This window comes from Ambystoma mexicanum, assembly GCF_040938575.1.
Source record: "Ambystoma mexicanum isolate Mex_15411 chromosome 12 unlocalized genomic scaffold, UKY_AmexF1_1 Mex_chr12_unloc.2, whole genome shotgun sequence".
Lineage (NCBI taxonomy): Eukaryota > Metazoa > Chordata > Amphibia > Caudata > Ambystomatidae > Ambystoma > Ambystoma mexicanum.
In genome coordinates, this window is record NW_027182323.1 from 6,927,642 (window position 1) to 6,936,679 (window position 9,038).

The 9,038-nt window shown below is 47.0% G+C and overlaps 1 non-coding gene across 1 annotated transcript; it reads left to right on the plus strand.

Annotated features, from left to right (window-relative positions):
- The first annotated feature begins 5,371 nt into the window (after positions 1-5,371).
- TRNAV-AAC (transfer RNA valine (anticodon AAC)) lies at positions 5,372-5,444 on the plus strand. Its single transcript has one exon. It is a non-coding gene; the product is annotated as a tRNA-Val (tRNA).
- Positions 5,445-9,038: the final 3,594 nt, after the last annotated feature.

Below are 9,038 nucleotides of genomic sequence, written 5' to 3' on the forward strand. Positions count from 1 at the left end.
TGATGATTTCGCACACACTTATGATTTAAAATAAACACAGGGTGATTTATCGGTTAATTTTTCAGACCCCCCCACCACTCCCCCCGCTTTGGTCTATGTTGGGAAGTCAGACAGAAAACTTAGAATGCTTTGGGGAATTTTGGATTTCAGACTCCCCTTGCAGAAATACCTGTTTTGGGGAAGCTGGATAAAAAGGTTGGACTGATTAAAAAACAAAGACACCCCTCTTCCTTAAGAAGTCGTGGTCAGCTGGACAACAAGGATTACCCAATTAATTTATAGAGTACAGTTTTCAGCACACACTGCGAAGTGATCTTTGTTAATTTCAAATTTTAATAAAATACACCCTGGAGGTGGTACTAGAGAGCCCAATCAACATGGCCGCGAGCCGAAACATCCGTACAAGATCAGGCCGCACATCAACTCTGAAGCCAACCTCAAAGTGCAGATTATGAAAATTTGAGACACTGGGCACCTGTTGGCGAGACTTGAGGTTCCTAAACCTAAACTGGGCTGAGAACGACAGAGGACACCTTTGTGTGCGCAGTAGCGCGGAGTGCAGGGAGAGGCACCTCTGATCCTGTAACAGGGACTTCAGCTGCACCTAGCACCCCAGATGGCCTAGACTGCCTTGCGGGCAACATCAAAGCGGAATTGGCAAGAGCCTTACCCGACTCCCGGACATCGAGGGAGCCAGCAGGGAGGCTGCGGATCGGCTCACCACACCGGGGGAGCCCCAGGCATAACGGCTCCTCCTCTGTGTGGCATGGAGGATCGCAGCCCGTCACTCCCGGGAGGCGAAGGCGGAGCAACCAGTCCCCCAACTACTGGGGAGATCAGCATACACCAGCCAGGACACCCGAGGAACTGAGTGGTGTTTCTGAGGGCAGAACGGAACGGAGGAGCGACCCGACCACTGGGTCTTGCCACGGTAACAACCTATGGCGGCGGCTCCTGGAGCAGAGAGGCACACGCCGGAAAACCCACAGAGCCCAGAGGCCACCAGGACTCTGAGAGAGCTGGGTTGACAGATGAGAGCAAAATAGTAGAGGGAAAAAGAGGAAGAAGACTTGATGTAGTTGAGAGGAAACCAAACTGATGGAGATTATAGGGATAATAAGAGAATATCATGAGAGAATGAGAGGATAGAAGAAGGGAAGAAACAAGGAGAGTTGGAGGTGTGATACTGGGAGGAATGTAGGTGATAGTCTGACATATGCCATCTTTCATCAAAATAAATTACCTTGTGGAAATTGACTTTGACAGCATTGCATGGTGGTGATGACAAGGCATGCATATGTATTAAGAAAGGCAGCATAGGGCTGGGGGTATTGTGGACTATGGGGTGACACCCCCTATATATTAACAAAACGATGAAAGGCCACAATGTAATTTTATTGATGAAAATGAACATGGGGAAACTTATTTAGATGAAAGGACATAGACGCGAGTCTGGCATTGGTGCCAGAGTGGAATTGGTAAAGATAAAGTTGATAACAAAACAAGGATTGAGGTTGCAGTGGGAGAAAGACCCTGAGCTATGAGTGGCGTGGAACCATAGATAGAGATAGATAAAAGTGAGAGTAGGACAGCCATGAAGGTGAGAGTGAATGGGATAATTCAAAGGGAAAGATGCAATAGGGCGGAATAGGGGATAATCAGCAGATTGGAAGGGCTAGAGGTGAGACAAGGACAGAGTTGCTAGAGGTGTATTGGAAAAGTTGCAAAAAAGAGGCATTTACGGTAGTGAGGAAATGAGAGCCAATGAGTAGAGACTAGAAAGACAGGTGGAGGGGAAAGAGATAGAGACCAGGTGAGTGAAGGGGGTGAGCCTTGAGCAGATAAGGGAAGAACCAGGATACTTAAAGTGAAAGAACATGGCCTGAGTCATTGATTATGAAAATGAATTCACTTCAGAAGTCAAGTGCTTCTTTTATGGAGATTACATTTTTCAATGTAGTTACTATAGTCTCTTAACCATAGGATCATTCACAGTGAAGTCTAGGAATTCTCTCACACTTCTCTCGAACTAGGATGCCTTGTGCACCAGGGTGGATCCACCAGGGTGCATCTGTCACTGGACAGGTGGTATCTTACCTACTTGGTGGTAGTTGCCCACGTAAGTGTCTGAAGTCTGTTCTATGTGACAATTACTGGTATTGGTATTTAGGCTGGTTCTTAGCAGTTCCTGAAAACGTATTACATACTAAATTCACATATACCAACCACCATGTGGCTGGCTTATATCTGAAAACTGTCGGGACATTTTCCAGCTGACAATACATAATTCTGCACTATACAAAATAACCCGTTCTTACACGTTGTTATGGTCTGCACCATTTTCCATACATAATGTTGATCAGGTGTGTGTCGTGCAGCGCAGGCTGACTTGTCCATTGCCTCGCTCATGGCATCATCACATACAGGCCATTGTGTTGGGCCCGGGGTGAGGGACCTCCTGCCCTGGTGCCGGCACTGCACAGTACAAAGACACAGGAGGCAGGTGTCAAACGCAACACATCTTTATTCATACACCTCCTACATGCCACTGCCTTGCCCATGCTTAGCCTTCATCAGTTCCCCTGTTACCCCCGCCCCATGCCCCAGAACCCAACTGTCAATGGGACATCCCCGCAAATTAAACAATTACCCCAAAGGGGGTGCAACATGTGCCTGGGATGGTGCGCCTCAGACCATTTCTTCAATGAGACATTGCAGTTTGTTTCTTGCTCTTTGGGGTCTCGAGTTCTCTGTCTCTCGCACCATTCTTCCTGCCGGCTCCCCAGTGTATTCCACACCAGAGGTGTCAGAGTCTTCTCGGTCTCCATGATATGAATCGTCCTCATGGTGTTCATCAGACATGTCCCCTCTTCCCCTTGCCCGCCGTGGGGTGGCTAGTGGAAACCGTTTGAAATGTGAGGAGTTGCAGGTGGTGGACCCACGGTCGCCCTGGGCCGTAACCATTGAACCCTTTCGTGCAGTAATCACTAGGAGATCATCCTTGAACATTGCCATGTGTTTGTGGGTTTGTGGCTGCTTCATCGTCACTACCTCTTCAACTTCTAGCATGCAGTCCTTGGCTTTCCTGCGAATGTCTGCATAGTCCTTTATTCTCTGCTTGGCGTTCTGGTCGTGATCTCTCATTTCACTATCCTCAGGTCGCATGGTGTCTTGGGGGCCATGCTGTGGCAGCCGGGACCGAACATTTCTCCCAAACAGGACCTCTGCTGGGCTTTTCCTGTGGAGCTGTGTGCAGTGCTCCAATAGTCCCTGAGCAGTTGATGGAAGACATGCTCGTAGGGTTGTCCAGTTTACTGGGCCACCTGTAGCACTTGTTTGAGGTTTGCCATGAAACGCTCAATCATGCCGTTTGCTTGAGGCCATAACAGCATGATCTTCTGGTGATGAAACCCCATGTATTCACTGAAGCGCTCAAAGTCTTGGCCAGCGTATGGAGATACATTATCTGTCTTCACTTTTTGGGAAATGCCATATGCTGTGAAAATGTGGTCCAGGACTCGGATGACATAGTGAGCTGCCGTGGAGACTCTCTGCGCCTCTAAATAGCTGGGGTACTTGTCCATTATGGCTAGGATGTATTTTCTCCCTTCGATGAGACCAAAGAAGTCAGCCGCCACTGCTTCCCACACCCCCTCCGGTAACGCAGACATCCGATAACGCTCTGGATGTCTGTTGGGTGTAATGCGGCAACAGGTCGGACACTCTTTCAAGACCTCCCCCAAAAGCGCATCTAGTTGGGGGAACCAGACCTTCTGTCTCAACATGTGTTTCGTAGACACTATTCCTCGGTGCCCCTCATGTGCTAGTTCCACTACTTTCCTTCGGAGTGAAGCTGGGATCACCATATTGTGTCCTTTTAGTAGTAGGTTGTCCTCAGACAAGGCCAGTTCCTCCTTCACCAGTAAAAGCCTGTCTATTTCTCTATGGACGTCTTCCGATTCAAGGCGACCTCTTTCTTTGGCCCATCTCCACCGCCCTGATCTGAGTCCTTCACTGACGATGAGGCATGCTGGATCCATCTCTTGTTTCCTGTGCGAGGGTAGCGGGGTCGATGCCCTTGGGCATGGCTTCTTGAATAAGATATCAGAAGTAGCGATTCACTACAGAAGGTTCCGGTCGGTCTCCGCTTCTCGGATGACGGGACAGAACTCACACTCACTTTCACCCTTGGAACCTATGTGAGGTACCAGCACCGTGGGGTTATGAGATGTGGGAGGGAGGGGCTTCTTCTAACAGCTGCAGCGAGGCACAAGCACCGTTGGTTCCCTGCTCCCTTCCCTCACTCACCACTGCTACTGGCAATCACTGCTGCGGACCCCCGGGCACAATCCAGCCTCCTGCATCTTCTGATACATAGGCAGGGCAACGCCCTCACTGCCACGGCCACCAGTAGTCCTCCCTCTCCTGGGCCTCCGTTGCCATGCGCTTCGCCTTCCCGGCGCTGTAGCCTCCCACGCATAGGATGTCTCTCCTTCGTTGCCACTGGGTGGACCCGGGGTGAGGGACCTTCTACCCCAGGGCCAGCACTGGGCAGTACAAAGACACAGGAGGCAGGTGTCACACGCAACATGTTGTTATTCATACACCTCCTACCTGCAACTGCCTTGCCCGTGCTTAGCCTTGTCACTTCCCCTTTTCCCGCCGCCCCCCACCCTATCCCGCTCCGTGCCCCGGGAACCCAACTATCAACGTGAGGGCCATCATCCATTCCTAACAGAAAAGTGAGGCCTACCACTCAATTAACACATTTCGTGGGGTGTCACTTACTATGGAGTCAGTTCATAAATATGGCTAGCCCGCCCACCAGCCCATTGATTTCAGTGGACTCTCTCTGGCTAAATCTGATTTAATTTGCCAGGGCAACTCGAAGAGGTTGAGATGTATGGGTCAGGTTAATAATATACTGCAGGGTATGGTGGGTAAACGCAGATCTGGCTGGGACAAGGTATTTATCTGGGTGGGGATTTTGCAAACCCTACGTCTTTGGGCCTGTGGATATGGAAGCTACACATGCTGTCATGTTTGTGCCTGAAGCAAGAGGGGCCATTGATATTGGGTGGTGCCATGTGGTGGTTATGCATAGGGAGAAGTTTGGGGCATGGAAGGGAGCCGTGCACACATTTGGGGCAGGGGTGCATGTAACAGTTTTCCTTTGGCACCATATTTCACAAACTTCTTAGAAACTATCCTGATGGGGGTAGGATTTTGGTGAAGCTACAACACAATTATCCAACAACAGTAAGAGAAACTGAAATACAAGGAGGCTTTGAGTGCTGAAAACAGGCCAAAACATACATCACAGAAGGAGGAGTGTGAAGAGTAAGTCAAACTGTTCAGTGCTAACATGGCAGTTTCCGTAGTGTAGTGGTTATCACGTTCGCCTAACACGCGAAAGGTCCCCGGTTCGAGACCGGGCGGAAACACTTTTTTTTTTTCCTGGCACATACCGAATTAGAACTCTGTTAATTAAAAACTGCACATACGTGCAAACATTTGTGGATGACATGCTAAAAAAGTCGGTAGCGGCAACATATGCTTAGTGCTGTGCAAGGAATCTCACATTCTGACTAGCCATGTGCATACTCTGCACTGCCACATATAGAAATTAGGGGTGTACCAGACTTTATAGACCAAAGTATGGGACAGTTTTATGAACGCCTATACAATATACAGCAAAAGGGATGATCAAATCAAAACTGGAAATATGCATTAAGTACCAGAGTGGCTGCACTCATAGATAGATTGGGAGGATCCAGATATCAGAGTTTGGGCTACCCTTAAACGTAGATTGCTATATAGAGTTGCTGCATCATGTTCACGACCTATATATACCCCTGGAAGAACTACACGATCCCTAATAAAGGCTCATGTCCATAGATAGCGGTGGTGTGCCACCTATCTAAAAGGGGTAGAAACAGTAAAGTTACAGTCCATAGATAATTATGTGAATTGACCAAAAAAAAATAAACACAAAATTACAAAACAGGCCTGCACCAATGTGACCCACACTGGGGTGGCCTTTTTTAAACCACCTTTGTGAAGCTTAAATAGGCATAGCGTACTTCTTCTAGAGGGATCACACTGGTGACTTGTTGCACTTGATAAATCATATCAAGTCTTGTCCCTTTCTTTTGTGGTATACTGTTAGTCCAAATAGAGGGACATTTTTATGAACTTTACCAATGCTCCCTTAAAATTGTATTTATCTGTTCCTTCGGAATATGGTAGCTGTAAGGGGTCGGGACAACTTGCATCCATTTGTAGCGATCAGTTTAAGATTATTTAGCAGTTTTGAAGCTTCTTCTGACATAATACTAAAGTTCACAGTATCTGGCATATGCGCCATGTACCTATTCATCTATTTTACATGAACAATTATAACACTAAAAAAGTTGAATTCGAACAACAATAGTTTTATGTCATGCATATAGATATTCTTTAATGTCCATTCAGCCTGAAAATATCGTCAATGAGTGTTTCAACCTCTTACTCACTGGTCTTCACCAGGGCGTTAGAACGTCTTCACTATACAAATTCCCAATGGTTCTTGAGATGCTTATTTCTAATCACTTCATAGGTACTTCTTCTACCTTGCATAATTCCTGTAATAGTCCTATTTGAGAAAATTCAAATGCCTTTCAGATTGAGTCCCAATTCTTGATGCCTAGAGGCTCTGCGCCTAATCTCAGACCGATTTTCCAAAGTCCAAATTTGTTTGATAACATACTCTTCCTGAGGGTTGTAACAGTGTCGATAAGCCACCCTCAAAACGGGGAGTTCCTTCTCTCCCCACTCACGTGGTTATGCAACAAACTATTTAACAGATTCTTTTTTTTTTTGCCCTATCTCAGACACATATCATGCCCCTTGGATCCCTCTACCATGAGCTGACAATGAGCCAAGAACCAGGCCAGTGTAGGGGAAATATATTGGTATTTATTTAAATTAAAAGTAATAGAAATGAGCACGAAAATGTTAAAAACCACTTTATCCGTGGCTCAACTTTTCTCAGCATAAATATATCACAAAAGTGAGTTAAAAAGACACAATCGCAATTATTCACTTTCTGTAAATTTAACTTCACAAAATAATTATATTGATTAATAATGGAGGCACTTTTGTGCGATTTTGATTTTCCTGCAGGCTTAAAAGGATAGAAGTAGGATTTCAAGATTGGTAATGATGATTTCGCACACACTTATGGTTTAAAATAAACACAGGGTGATTTATCGGTTAATTTTTCAGACCCCCCCACCACTCCCCCCGCTTTGGTCTATGTTGGGAAGTCAGACAGAAAACTTAGAATGCTTTGGGGAATTTTGGATTTCAGACTCCCCTTGCAGAAATACCTGTTTTGGGGAAGCTGGATAAAAAGGTTGGACTGATTAAAAAACAAAGACACCCCTCTTCCTTAAGAAGTCGTGGTCAGCTGGACAACAAGGATTACCCAATTAATGTATAGAGTACAGTTTTCAGCACACACTGCGAAGTGATCTTTGTTAATTTCAAATTTTAATAAAATACACCCTGGAGGTGGTACTAGAGAGCCCAATCAACATGGCCGCGAGCCGAAACATCCGTACAAGATCCGGCCGCACATCAACTCTGAAGCCAACCTCAAAGTGCAGATTATGAAAATTTGAGACACTGGGCACCTGTTGGCGAGACTTGAGGTTCCTAAACCTAAACTGGGCTGAGAACGACAGAGGACACCTTTGTGTGCGCAGTAGCGCGGAGTGCAGGGAGAGGCGCCTCTGATCCTGTGACAGGGACTTCAGCTGCACCTAGCACCCCAGATGGCCTAGACTGCCTTGCGGGCAACATCAAAGCGGAATTGGCAAGAGCCTTACCCGACTCCCGGACATCGAGGGAGCCAGCAGGGAGGCTGCAGATCGGCTCACCACACCGGGGGAGCCCCGGGCATAACGGCTCCTCCTCTGTGTAGCATGGAGGATCGCAGCCCGTCACTCCCGGGAGGCGAAGGCGGAGCAACCAGTCCCCCAACTACTGGGGAGATCAGCATACACCAGCCAGGACACCCGAGGAACTGAGTGGTGTTTCTGAGGGCAGAACGGAACGGAGGAGAGACCCGACCACTGGGTCTTGCCACGGTAACAACCTATGGCGGCGGCTCCTGGAGCAGAGAGGCACACGCCGGAAAACCCACAGAGCCCAGAGGCCACCAGGACTCTGAGAGAGCTGGGTTGACAGATGAGAGCAAAATAGTAGAAGGAAAAAGAGGAAGAAGACTTGATGTAGTTGAGAGGAAACCAAACTGATGGAGATTATAGGGATAATAAGAGAATATCATGAGAGAATGAGAGGATAGAAGAAGGGAAGAAACAAGGAGAGTTGGAGGTGTGATACTGGGAGGAATGTAGGTGATAGTCTGACATATGCCATCTTTCATCAAAATAAATTACCTTGTGGAAATTGACTTTGACAGCATTGCATGGTGGTGATGACAAGGCATGCATATGTATTAAGAAAGGCAGCATAGGGCTGGGGGTATTGTGGACTATGGGGTGACACCCCCTATATATTAACAAAACGATGAAAGGCCACAATGTAATTTTATTGATGAAAATTAACATGGGGAAACTTATTTAGATGAAAGGATATAGACGCGAGTCTGGCATTGGTGCCAGAGTGGAATTGGTAAAGATAAAGTTGATAACAAAACAAGGATTGAGGTTGCAGTGGGAGAAAGACCCTGAGCTATGAGTGGCGTGGAACCGTAGATAGAGATAGATAAAAGTGAGAGTAGGACAGCCATGAAGGTGAGAGTGAATGGGATAATTCAAAGGGAAAGATGCAATAGGGCGGAATAGGGGATAATCAGCATATTGGAAGGGCTAGAGGTGAGACAAGGACAGAGTTGCTAGAGGTGTATTGGAAAAGTTGCAAAAAAGAGGCATTTACGGTAGTGAGGAAATGAGAGCCAATGAGTAGAGACTAGAAAGACAGGTGGAGGGGAAAGAGATAGAGACCAGGTGAGTGAAGGGGGTGAGCCTTGA